The sequence below is a fragment of the Mugil cephalus genome, chromosome 10 (genome assembly GCF_022458985.1).
Source record: "Mugil cephalus isolate CIBA_MC_2020 chromosome 10, CIBA_Mcephalus_1.1, whole genome shotgun sequence".
NCBI classification, from domain to species: Eukaryota; Metazoa; Chordata; class Actinopteri; order Mugiliformes; family Mugilidae; genus Mugil; species Mugil cephalus.
Window position 1 is genome coordinate 8,314,180 of NC_061779.1, and position 14,274 is coordinate 8,328,453.

Genomic DNA, 14,274 nt, shown 5'->3' on the forward strand with positions numbered 1-14,274 from the left:
ATATGTATATATAAGGTTTTAAATAACAATAAAAAAAACACCATCCTGTCGGTGTTTCATTCTGCACTCAAACCAACTCTATACATAAATACAAAGTATCATTTCTGCAGCCTGAGGCCTACGACTGCGTCTAAATCCTTTTTACGCTAATCTTTTTTTCATGGGATAAACTCTTTCCGTCGTTTCTTGTCTCCCACATTTAAACTAATACCGACTCCAGCTTGTCACTGAATGAACTTACCACCAAGAAACAGCCTCCGGTTCATGTTTGTGACCCCGCAGCTGTAATTTAAGACGACCTGAAGACACCGAGACGCAGGAGGACAAGCGTGATGAAGCGTCTCCACAGATACAGTACAACGCTTCCCTGCACTCTCCGCGGTCCCTTTTATTGGTTCTCTGTGTGTTAATTTGCTCGTTTGTGTTTTCAAAACAGAATCTGGTTGATTTATGCGAGAAGATATTGTTTAACCCATTTTTTATTTAAAACTAACATTATTAGATTATTGGTGCAATTAAAATGTCCTGTTCCATATAATTAAATATGCAAAAGATGCAAAGAGTTGTAAGCTTTATTTTTGTTTTATTGTTCATTTGTTATGACACCCGAAAATTTTGCAAGAGAGAAGAGGTTATAGCCGAGGTTATAATCCTCACACATCTCACCACAGGGTGAAGGCTGGAATCGAACCTGCGCTATTTACTACACATTTCCCACCACATCACACAAAAAGATAATAATAAAAAAGATGAGTTTAAAAAGAGGAGCTCAACTCTTATTTGTGTTTGAGCAATAAAAAGTAATTTTCAACAAAGATTAAAATCAGAATTTTAAAGTATTTGACTTTGATGGCAGTGACTTCAAACTGTTTTGAGATGCTAGAAATGGTGTTAATCTATGTTTCTGTTGAAATAAAAATAAAAATGTGACGTCAGCTTTCTCTCCTCGTGTGTGTTAATGGGGGCCGGCAACATATATGCAATCATTTTAACTATAAAATGAAAGTTTTATTGCTGGTTTCGAAAAGTTTGGTCAAAAATTTTAAGGAGTCATACCCTAGTGGCCATTAGACAAACTGCAGCCTAGCAAACCTCTCACCTCCGACCTCCACTCCCTTACTTTCCACGTCACTGCAGTAAATAACGAGAGCTCTTCTGCCCCACACGCTGGAGGTAAATCTTACACTACACAAATTGTCTAGTTTTTATCTGGAGCTGCAGCCTAGAAAAAAAAAAAATTAAAACCAGAACCCTGATCAGAAAGCAGACACTAAAGATCGTTAATCTCCAAGGCCAACGTTCAGACTTTGCATTAACATCTGTCCTGGGATTAGATCACAAGCGTACAGCTGTGGACCCACCCAGGATGCTTTTGAGAGATCCCATCTCGGTCCACATTTGGAGGTGAGACACATTTGATCCTTTGGTAGTGTGAACACACAATTGAAGACCACCAGACTTTCCTCATTCATTCAGAGAAAAAAGAGGGTATGCAGGTGATGTCACAGCCAGCTGAAGTCTCCATGGTTACGGCCACTAAGTGGCAAAAAGTGACAGTTGATCATGGAGATTAGCAGCTTTAGTTTGAATCATAATTTTAAAATTATTAATAATAATAATAATAATAATAAAAAAGAGATTGACTGAACCAACAGATTTGAAAATCAGTCAGAGATGTATTTTTACAGATGTAAAAAGTTGAAATATGTCCTGTTCTTATCTAATTAACTAATTATAGTGTTTAATATGAATAGGCTGTAACTGAGTCATTAAGAAATGTGTCGGCATGTGGTGAATTATTGAAGTAATCATGCTGATTTATAAGGAGCCAGGTATCTCCTCAGTGCGTATGGAAACTTCCGCGGTTATAATCTTGTGCAGGTCCAACTAACGTCAGGGTGCAGATTAATAAATAATATCTTGTGCACAAGTCAGGAGGTGCATAACGAAAAACTCATGGTGCCGAAGCCTAAATTGTGTCAGTGTTTATTTGCATTCAAATCAAACCTGATGGGGTCACGGGCGATGCATGTAGAGACGCATTTTAATGCCAGGTGTAAACACAGGAACTAACAGCTGGTCACTAAAGATCAGATTGTCCAGGTCAGATGTTAACGTGAGGCCTGAATACAGTTATTATAGAGTCTTGTTGTATTCTGACCTTCTGGGTGTGTGAAAATGTGAATTAAGTACAGATAGGCAGAAAAGTGCTAGATTTAGGATTTTTTTTTTTTTTTTTTACAGAGGCCACACTCACGTTGTCCTTTCTAAACTTTTTAAGGTTTAATTCTTGGGTAAAAGCTGTAATTAGCATTAGATTAGAGGTTAGACACGAGGATGGTTAGGGAACGTATTATGTCAATGGAATGTCCTCACAAAGACAGAAATGTGTGTGCATATGCATGTCTCTGTGTGTGTGTGTGTGTGTTTGCGTGTATGTGCGATGTCCTTGAGCCACTGCTTCTGATTTAAGGCTGCAGGCGTATATTTACAGTTATCTCACTCTGACGGATGATGGATGCGCCCGGTGTTGCCAACTATCCTGCCGTCATGGCAACAAGCAAACAAACACACACTGATGCTGATAGGAGCGTTAGATTGTGAGAATAATGTTATTTAGACCAGGGATAGACCAGCTTTTGCTCTTGTATTGGGCAGAGCAACGAGATATATAAGCTAACTAGCTAATACAACGTTGAACACAAACAACATTAATTTGAAGCTGTGATTCTTTTGACTCGATAAGTGGTTTAATCTGAAGTTTCCTCTGCTTTTAGCTCTGGTTTAGTCTCCACCATCTCTGTCTATTGTTTGTTGACATCTGTTTAATGTCAGAAATACAAACAAATTACAAAGCCAAAAACGTAAGTTCATATGTCGAAGGAAGGAAAGAAGAATATAAGGAGCCAGCTTGTCATTTAGGACCACATCTCTGCTTAATCACAAAGTCACTGAACATATGATGTATTTACTTAATGTGCAAATGTGGACCTTTCTTTGCCTGTTTTATCAAGAACATCCGCTTTAAATTCAACATGTTTGACTAAGTTTACACGGACAAGATTTCTCCATAACTAGATTCAATATCAAAAAAGTGGTTCTGCTGCTGTGGAGCATCACATCTGCTGGAAGTATAACACAAGAAAAAGAAGTTTTTCCTCTCAATGTTATTAACGACACATAATTGATGAAGTAGAAGAAGATGAGGAGGATGTCTCCACGTCTCCAGGAGCATTTAAAACTTTGAAAATGAGATAAGAATCCATAAAGATTTGATAGTTGTCTAGATCAAGAATATTTTTAGATTTTCTTTTGTTTTGTTTTTAGGTCATTACAACAATGAAAGTGAAAAAAGTGAAGAAAGTCAACTTATTCCTACCAGAGAGAAACCAGCACATCGTGGTTATTATAAGTTATTAGTTTACCTAATTCTAATCGTTGTCCTAAAACTAAGTTTTAACAGGTTTTAACTCTGATCATTGTCGGGTCCTATAAAGAAATTTGTCCCCACAACTTAAGTAATCCACAAGAGTTTTGTTCCCACAACGTAATGAAAATACGACGACACACACACACACACACACACACACACACACACAGGCGTCACTTTTGGTAACTTTATTCTTTTGGGGATTTATTTTTGAAAACCACCTTCCAGAACTGAAACGATCTCCTCGTTATCTCGTTCCGTTGTCAGACAGCTGGACGCATTTGGTCTTAAGCCTTATTAAAAAGACATCTCCAGATTTAACGTGACGTCTCGGTTCTGGGACATATTTGTGTTTTTCCTGGTTGTTCCTCTCTGTCGGAGACAAATGGACGTTCAGCAGGCCAAGGATGCTGGCACGCTGCCACCGGTGGACAGACACGCACTGAGAGACGCACATGGACGCGGACTGAAGCATGAACATGTCACAGCTAAAGTGGGCTTTGCCTCCTCTCTGTTAATGGAAGTGTCCACTCAGCACTTTTCTTCCCATCATGCTCCTCTCTTGGAAGCGATTACAGCACTGACATGTCTCAATTCATTCAGTGCATCACAGGAAGTAGACAGCTGTGTGTTGTTGTTGTTTCCTGTCTGTTTACATGCACATTTGCTATACGTCTTGTGTGCATCCTGGGTGTACATGTGCATGTGAGTTTTTTGGTGTATCTGCGTTAAACTGATGAGCAGAGATAGATGGTGACTTCACCATCTGGAAATCTAGTCTGGCTCTCTGCGCAAAGAGAGCTGCTGACCCACGATTCAACTCTTCAACTCTGCAAAGAACAGAGAGCGCAAGAGAGAGGGAGATAGGGGGAGGTTAGGGGGAGGAGAGGGAGGCAGCGGTGCGGTGTTAAAAGTGCTTGTCATGAGCAGAGTCAGTGCGTCAGACTACTTTGTTCAGCCGTCAACAAGAGTTGTGGAAACAAGAGAATCAGACGTGCCGACACACACACGGTCGCGTTTCCATCACTTCAGAGGACACCGCGTTGACTTTCGCTCATTTGCTGGAGACTTCAGCTTAACTTAACCTCTAATTTTGGACCGGTTTTCACCCCAAAAAGAAGAGTTTTTAACATGACTAATGCAAAGTCTCACCAACACATTGGTTTACTTTATGACTGTGAAGGTTCTCTGTCATCCAGGTCATGGTTCATCCAAAGAAAAGCTGAAAATAAGGGAATTTGGCTTTCTCCAACAAACTCTACAAGTGCTGTTGCCCTCATTGTATTACATATGTATTTCTATTGTGTCCTTCAGAGTCAGGGTGTTTTTATGTTATCGCAGACGCCAATATTTCACTTATAATGAGAATTAAAATGCCTCGTGTAACTATTACAATCAGAACAGACTAATTGGGAGGAGTTTTCAGATTGAGAGAGGTGATGTAAACCTTGAAAAGTGGTGGTTTCTCTCTGGTTGGAATAAATCTGTTCTCTCTTGAGTAGGATGGACAGAAACATGGAGGTAGGAAGACAACAAGTTGTTGAAACAAGTGTTTGGAAAGACGGACCAAGCTGGCTGGGATCAATGTGGACATCTTGGTTCTTGCTTCTTCTGTTAAATCAATTCAAGGTTGTCAATAAACTTCCAGCAGATTTGATGCCCCACAGCAGAAAAAACTGACTGACTGACTATATGTGTCATGTGAACACGTGTATCTCATCAGATCTTTTTATTTAGCATCCATGTAAACAATTTAACTGAAATCTAATCAGATTTTAATCCATTCGAAAATACTGTCCATGTAAACTTTGTCAAACATGAAGAAGAAGAGTGAAATGGATGTTGAGGTTAATGAAGTGTGAACCTGTGTGCATGCAGCCATCAGTAGAAATGTGGTCGTTTTCTGCATAAGTGGTAATGTTTTGTTCTCCCAACACTAAAGCTGCATTTTTACATTTGTGTGTAATCTGACTGGTGATGCTTGCAGTGATGAACCCAGAGAGAATAGAAATGTATGACGCACTGTACGCCTCCTGCTACATCGACAAACAACAGAATGAACTGGTGGAGACTAAAACGGAGCCAAAAAGAGAGGAACATTTAAATAAACCCAATCGAGAATCCTAAAACATTCATGTTGTTCTGCCCAATACAAGACCAAAAGCAGCTTTGTCCCATATTGAAGCATGGTGGAACAAACATCGTTCTCTCCATCTAATGCTGCTATCAGCTTCAGTGAGGTTGAACACAAAGACGTCTTTTGTTCTGTGTTTTGCTGATAAATTTACACTGATCCATCATGATAAGCCTTCTCATCTCTGATAGGACTCAGGCTGAGAAATAAGCCAGCAGCACCAGGAAGTCCGTCTGCTGTTCCTCGTCTTTTTCTTTTTTATTTATTTTTTCTCCCTCTGCTCGTTCCTTTTTTCTTGCTACAAACATAAAGAAAGACAATCGCAGAGACTCTCCACACTAGCGTGGCTGCCTCTTATCCCAGAGGAGCGCTCAGGCATCCGACCAGTCCACCGATCTGGTTTGAAGATTGATGGCCCCCACGGCTAATGGAACACATTCCTGCTCTACGAACAACAAATTATCTTCAAATGAAAACTCGACAACCTTACCCCCAGTGCTTTCTCTAGACACACAGTGATTCCAGTGACCCGGGAAATATTTTGTTTTTCCATACGCAGCAGACTGGTCTCAAGGTGGAGCTTCTTTAAATTAAGAGCACATAAGTGTCACTCCTTTTTTTTGGCTTAAAAAGGATAATTATGTTCTCTTTAAAGCATCTTTAACATAAACTTGTGCAATTTGTTGCATCATTGTTTGCACACGATTACAGTACAGGTGTTTTATATTATAAATTCCCAAAGTAAGATATGGTAGCACTTTACAATAAGTGCAGTTTATAGATTCTGTTATAAATTCACTTTTATATCAGAGGTTAAGTTTAATTTTACTGCACAGTTTAAAGAAAATGCTATTTAATGAGTTTATACCTGAATTAATCATGAATTGCATGTCTATAAATTCATTCAGTAGCCATTAGTACTTGTTTAAATAATATCTTTATTAACTTACGCTTTCTAAATTGTCTTACAAACCACTGCCAACTCTTAAATAACTGGTTTGTAAATAGTTTAATATTTATTTATTATTAAACATCATAGAAATTTTGTTTTAATGCTCTATAGTTATTATTAAGTGTAATAATTAGTAATAAACAGCTGATTCATTGATACCGAATACATATATGATAACAAAATACGAAATTTGATACAAACTGAAGGAAACTGTTTTTATCATAACCCCATGTTGGGAAAGAATTCACAAAAACACCATGGTTCATGGTTCTGAAACAGCAGTAGGTAGCGACCCATTGTTTTGGGGGCAACAGCCGTAGAATAAATGATCTGTGTATTTACAGATAATTGCAAAACTTAGATTGGATCTCAAATGGTAGTAGGAGATTCAAGAGTTAAACCTGGACACTTGGGGTCAGATTAATCAGAATGCAATACCAGGGGCAATGGCAAACTCCAAATATACAACAACAGGAAAGGTATATGTAAGTGTCAGAATAGAAATAGGGAGATTCTGTTAACAGTCCAGAAAGAGTGGGAGGCAGGATCATGAGGAAAGATGAGCTACTTTTGAGCTACTTTTTGCAACAGTTTTGTCGTTTTGGGGCGGATGGATGCTTTGCATATGTGAACGTTGACTCCGTGTGTGCACATTTCTGCCTTAACACTCCCTGGGTTTGATAACTCACAGATTACAGGACGAGGAAAGGTTACCCACTGGTCACACACGCAGGTTAACAGGACAGATGCATCATTTCATGTCCTTTCAAGAGATAGGAAGAAAATAAAAAAGCAATCTGCAAAGACTCAAAAACCAAAGTTAGTACGAACAGTTTTAAGAGTTTTTTCTGACACTGGTAATGAATAGTTGCGAGAGAATTGAGTGCAGCTGTCTCGACCTTTGACCGAATGATGTTTTCTTTGGTTGATCCCAACTTTTCAGGACGTGGTGAACAGCAAACACAGGTGGTGGACCGGACTTATCCCGATCCAGACTGCATAAACACTGGCCACTTTACAAATAATATAAAAGGGAACACTAAGGGTCTTAGTAAGTAGATGTGGGACTAAGTCCAAGGGAGAAAAGGTTCAAGAGAGTGGTACTTCACAATGAACTGCTGCTTGAAATCAGTTGGAAATGAGTTCACCCTTGACTTCAATCAACAGGTTTAAAACGTAAAAAACAAGCACACATAGAGCATTTATTCACACTAAATGTACCGAGCATAACGAGTACTTCTACTAAAGGAATGTATGTATTAATAGGAGTTATCTGGAGCCACATATAAAACCATTCACCTGTTGTCCATCTCTTTTCCAAGCATAGCCACTGCTTTTGACAAATACACCATCGGTGCATATATTGAATGAAATTTCATTTCCTTGGCTCACAGTGGCATTGAATAATTTTCCCAACTGATAAGAGATATTTTGTTGCTGACAAATTAAACTCCACAGTGCTCAGATTAAGTGTATGACTATGCCAGTGTTACTCTTCTGGCACAGGGAGATAGTTGCAGACCCACCTTCCACCACATGCTGGCCTCAAACAAATAGGTGGCCTCAAGCAGGATCCATTATTGTACCCATTTCCATTTTATTTTTCCACTGGAAACATGGAAATCTACATCTACAAGATACCCTACACGTTTATATCATTACTACCGGTTTTTATTTCTTGAAAATGGTGCCCTTCCCATGATTCTCAAGTGGGTGTGGCCAGTGGAAAAGTGGTCTCACCTCATCTCATATCATCTTCTTCTACCGCTTATCCTCACTAGGGTTGGGGTGGTTGCTGGAGCCTATCCCAGCTGTCGTCGGGCGAGTGGTGGGGTACACCCTGGACAGGTCAGCAGTCTATCGCAGGGCTAACACAGAGACAAACAACCAATTGCACTCACACTTGAACCTAGGGTCAATTTAGAGTCACCAATCAGCCTAACGAGCATGTCTTTGGAGGTGGGAGGAACCCGGAGAAAACCCATGCAGACACAGGGACAGGGGAGAACGTGCAAACTCCACCCAGCCGTTGTGCCGCCCTGGAAAAGATGTCAGTAGCAATTGTTAAAAAACTTAATCACAGCACAAAAATGCACCTTAATGCAAAGAACTGCTGAATCTCTAAATGCCACTTTACCACTAAGACTTTTTTCTTTCACACAACACATCATGATCGGATCTTAATCTTGAACACTTTTAACTAGTTTAACAACTAATGCCAGTAGTTTGTTTTGCTGTTTTCTTGTGGAAGCATTGATTTCCAAACTTGCAGTTGTTGTAGATGCTTTTGTTGAAGCAGATGTGAAGTAGAGGACAGAGGGAGATGTAGTGATATACACAGACACACACACACACACACACACACACACACACACACACACACAGATGTTGGCTTTCTATCAGCATTAGCAGGCTGAGTTAAGTAAGTTATGTCCTGGCTGTTGCAGACAATCCTTCAAAGATACTATCTCTGTCTCTGAGCAGAAGGACTTCCAAATCACTATGTATGTATGTATATTTTCAACATTGAATAACTGGGCAACAAATCACCGCTCTCATCCTTTAACATCCAGCCAAATGCACCCGATGCAATCTACGGCTGCAGACATGAGTTAATATACATCTGAAAATAGATCCAAACGTTTGGCCCACTCCAGATTCCCTTTGATTTAAGTTGCCAGACACTTGAAAACAGCATGAAAAGAACAAGTGATTCATCAGTAAAATATTTTGTTAGCCTCATGTTGATCTGGTAACTTCTGGTGTACAATTAATCTACATTTATATCTTTCCTTTAACTAAGGGGGTAAGGGGGGAGGAGGGGGGGAGTGAGGTGGGGACATGTTCAGAGGAAGTGCATGAAAAAAAAAAATGAAAAAATTACAAAAACAGACTTCTTATAAACACATCAAAACCAAAATTGCACGATAAGAATAGCCTACTGCTAAAACAAAGGCTATAAATAGTATAAACAAACAGGCCGATAAAACCCTCTGCCTGCCTTCAGACAACTCTTGACCCTTCCCAGGTTTCTCCAGGTGGTAGAACATTGCACTGATAACTTACTAAACCACACAAAAAGCAACAGAGACAAAGAGAAAAAGGTCCACGACGAGAGTGAAATGTAACAAAGTTTGAACAATCAACATAACCCAGTCAAGGCCACGGTGTGATCTGAGAGCAGGGTGCTGATGGAGGCGGCTGCTCAGACTGTTTTTCATTTCATTTCATCAGTCAAAGTTATCTACATGAAAGGTGACATATAGACACTGGAAATATGTGGAAAATGTAACATTTTTAAGTAACTGCACACTATAGAGCTTTAGTAAATACTGACGTAGCGGTCGTGCTACTCACAGAACCGGGGTTACAAAAAGTAACCTAAAGTTATGTTTTCCGGAAGTGTGAAAATGATATGTTATGAGATTTATGCAGATGCTTCTTCTTCAACTTTTTTAAATCTTCATTTATATTGTCGTTAATAAGTTCTTTGGAAATACTTTATAATTGTCAATTCATAAATGATAAACTGATCATTAGCCAAGTATGGAAAATACAATTATTAAACATGTTATAGAGATGCTTATGAATTAAAAATAGATCATTTGCATTTTTAACTTCATTTACAAACCCACTAACGCTTCACAGGGTGCAGTTGTTATTATAAAGTGTCACCAAAAAGACTTAATTTACTTTCCACCCTTCCAGCACTCGACTCCCCAGCTACAGTGATCTAATGTCACCCTCCATCTTCATCTCGTCCCTCTCACTTGCTCATAACGAGCCGGACCTGGTCAGTCAACCGACCGGCCGACACAATAAAGTAGCAAACAGGGAGTCAGAGCGTAGCAGATCACCCTGCAGGCTATGAAAGTTCTGGCAAGAAAACTGAGAGGAACACCGCAACACAAGAAGAAGTACTGCATGTACATATAGTATGTGCGACTCTGTGTGTGTGTGTGTGTTGGGTTCATGGGCAGGTCAACTGAAAGTGTTTCACAAAAAGATAAAAAAAAAATGCAACGTTCTTGGCTTTTAGTCGCATAGAATCACTCTGATTTCAGTGACAGCTGTTGAGTCACAGATCTGTAATTTGTACTCAATAAATCATTGTGTGAAAATAGTGTTTTTAACAATTTGTGCGGGGAATAAGTTTCAAAACATAAAGGCTGAAAATGGATTTGGAGCAATAAAAGCATCAAGAATGAAGGAGTAGGCTGCGGAGATTACAGAGGGATAGATAGATAGATAGATAGATAGATAGATAGATAGATAGATAGATAGATAGATAGATAGATAGATAGATAGATAGATAGATAGATAGATAGATAGATAGATAGATAGATAGATAGATAGATAGATAGATCATCACTGCCAGGATTTATACTGATCAGCCACAACATTATCATACAGTTGTGATGTCATTCTCTTCTTCTGTTTTATCTTGTTTCTGAACCCCAGATCAGAGTAAATCACAGACCCAGGTCAACTCGATCTACTTGACTTGAGATTTATTGATCATGTTGATTTTAGGGGGTTGGTTTGAAAAAAACATGGTAATGTTAGTCCCTTAATGTCCCTTAACACAGCTAACCGATCAGCCACAACATAAAAACCACTGACAGGAGAAGTAAATAACATTGACCATCTTGAGACAATACAATGTTCTGACTGAACTTTTGGACCTGGCATTCATGTGGATATTGGACCACATGTTACCACCCACCTAGACCAGACCAGGCAACTCCATCCCATAGTAATGACACTCCTTAATGACAGCAGCCAGATGCCATCCAGCCTGACACAGGTACACTAAAACAGTTTAGGAACTCAAAATGCCTCCAAATTCACTAGATCCCAAACTGATTAAGTATCTGTGAGATGATCCACAGAGGCCCCTCCCCTCAACCCACAGGACCCAAAGCCCCCCCACTAACAACATTCTGTAACCAGACCCATGTCCATTCACTAACTGTTACCATAGAATATACCTACTCATATAATCCCTATATACTGTTTGTTGTATTAATTTCAGGTGGACATGTGTGTGTAATAAATTTTAAAGAACTGGACTGGACACCCATAGTGCCTCACCCAGACGCCTCTGTGCTCCATCCATCAGCACTCTACTTTTCTGCCACCTTCAACTATGTGTGTGTGTCTGTGTGTGTGTGTCTCAGCACGGTACAGTATGTGTGCACCCATTTCAAAACGTGTCTGGTCCCGTGTTTTCGTTGTAGCGTGAGCGCGTCGAGGAGGGGCGAGGACGAAGCTCAGTCATGAGGCCTCCTGCTGCAGAGTGACCGCTCACCGCCGCTCGCTCTCATGATGAAGTACCAGACACATTCCAGCACTTTAATAACAAATGGGCTGACAGGGAATGATGACGGCGGGGTATGGGTTCAGTCATCAAGTGTAATAATAGATTATTTTAACACCGTGCCGTCTGAAAGTATCTCATGCTGCGACGAGGCTTTGATAACCGGGGGACCATTGCAGACCGGTAGGAGATGTTCTGCTTTTCCCGCAGTTTCCTTAACATCTCTATCTTTTGTTTTCTTTCCACCGCAGCTCCCTCGCAGACCTCAAACTTCTATTTCTAGTCCCTCGTGTTGCTCTTGGAGGACGGCCCGACTTCACTTCCGACGCGAAAAGAAAGAACCACACGAGAAAACAAATCCAGTTCGTCTTTATCAGCGACGCGGAGACACAGAGGGAGAGATGACCACAGTGGCAGTGGGCAGGAGCTCCGCCAATCTGAATCTGATGACCCCTGACCCCATTTTTCCCACCATCTGACAGGTCATTACAGGCCGGACTGAGCGCAATCAATCAACAGCGAACAGATTAACCTCAACTCACATTATTACCCCCCTCTAAATAGTTATTTGAAAGTAAAAACACTTTATCCATCATTTTAATCAATTACTCAATCAAAAGCTACAAAAACTTTGATCCGGATCCACTCAAACGATTAAATTATCACTCTAAAATTCCAAGTTATGAACTAGATAAAAAGGGGAAAGCAGTTATCTGCAATGAGGAATGTTTACCAGTTTTAGAAAACCATTAAAAGAAGGAAAAAATAACATGAGAACAAATAACCGACAGGAACTACATACAGGAAGTGAGTAAATCAAAGCCCTGACCTCTGCGTATCAGTAAATCAGACGTCGGAGCCATTTCTAAAATTACTGCTAAGCTTCGAAAATAGAAAGATGAACCTTGGCTCCAAGACACTAAAACAAAAAAACCTGGAGAGATATTTAAGAGCTTTTTTTATTTATTTTTTTTTACTAAAAATGATAAAGAAAAATGGACTTCCACGACAAAAACAACATTGTGTACACAAAAAACACTGTTGTAGTGCTTCATTGTAAAGTGTAGGCCAGAGGAGAAGAATTGTGTATTTGTACGCTGATAACTGAGGCCAACTGTAATATTTTGTTGGCATCGTTGAGTCTGTGGGGTGGGGGGAAGGTGGGGGTGTGGGGTGTGGGGTTCACTGAGAGTGGACAGTTTTGCATTTTTTGGTTCAGCTACTGTCGAGGCTCCCCTTTGCTAAATGTGCAGTGTTGTGATGGGTAATATGCAACCATAACAACCCACAGTATGTGTCTGAGGTCAAACTATTTAGAAGCAACAATGAAATGAAAAATTACTTTTGCACCAGCACAGCAGAATCTGCTCATTCATCCAAATCATGGTGGTGTTTTACGGATGCCAGTCAGTTTTCTGGGAAAATCGCTCTTGTGTCTTAAAGGGTGATTCTTTGTTATGACTTTAACACAAGTTCTTCATAAAGAGTGTAGAAAATTATCTACAACAGCACTTGCTTGGTCACTTAAGGTGTGATTTGAGAAGATGGGAATGAAAGTCTTAATCTTGGGACTTGGTTTTGAAGTTGTTGGTATTTGATAGGTCGTTAACTCTGGACTTGTACGTCTTGACAAAAGCCTTCATTTGTTGGTCTTTACTTGAGCTTGACTGAGCACTGACTTCTTCTCGACTTGACTTGTGGTTTACTTGCAACTTTTTAGTGACATTAGACATGTTGACCTTGGAACACTTGGATATTCTAGTCATGACTAAAAATGTTCTAATGTTGAGTTGGGACTTGATTATGATCTTGTACCTTAATAGGAGGTTGTTTGGTCTCAGTAGGTACTTGATTTGATAGCAGCTTACTATACTTTACTCACTAGAGACTTGTTGGTCTCTGGATTCACTGTTCCTGACTTGTGACTCTTAGACTTGAATCTTGAGATTGGACTTTTTGGCCCTTGAATGGTGATTTATCTGTCTTGACTTGAACTTGACATATTCCTTTGAGATTTTTTTTTTTGTTTGTTTTGGTCCTTGCTAAAGACTTGAGAACTCTGTAGGGAATTGATTCTAAAATAGTTGGGACATGTTGGTCATTATTAAAGATCTAACTCTGGATTCATTGGTCCTTACTTGGGACTTATTAGTGTCCTGTTGGTGTTTGTGATTGTAAGTTTTCGTCTAGACTCAAGACTTCTTAAACTTGACTTGGAAGTTCTTGATCTTGACTTTGTGTTAACTGTGAAGTACTTAAGACTTCTTGATCTCAATAAGGACTTGATTTGGAAGTTTTTTTTGGAAGGCCTTTAGTAAAGACTTGACTTGGGGCTTGCTGGTCTAGATCTGGGTCTTGACAATGTATTTGTGGGCTTTAACAAAAATCAATTAACTTGGAACTTTTTAATCTTTGTCTAATGATTTTGTACTTCTTAG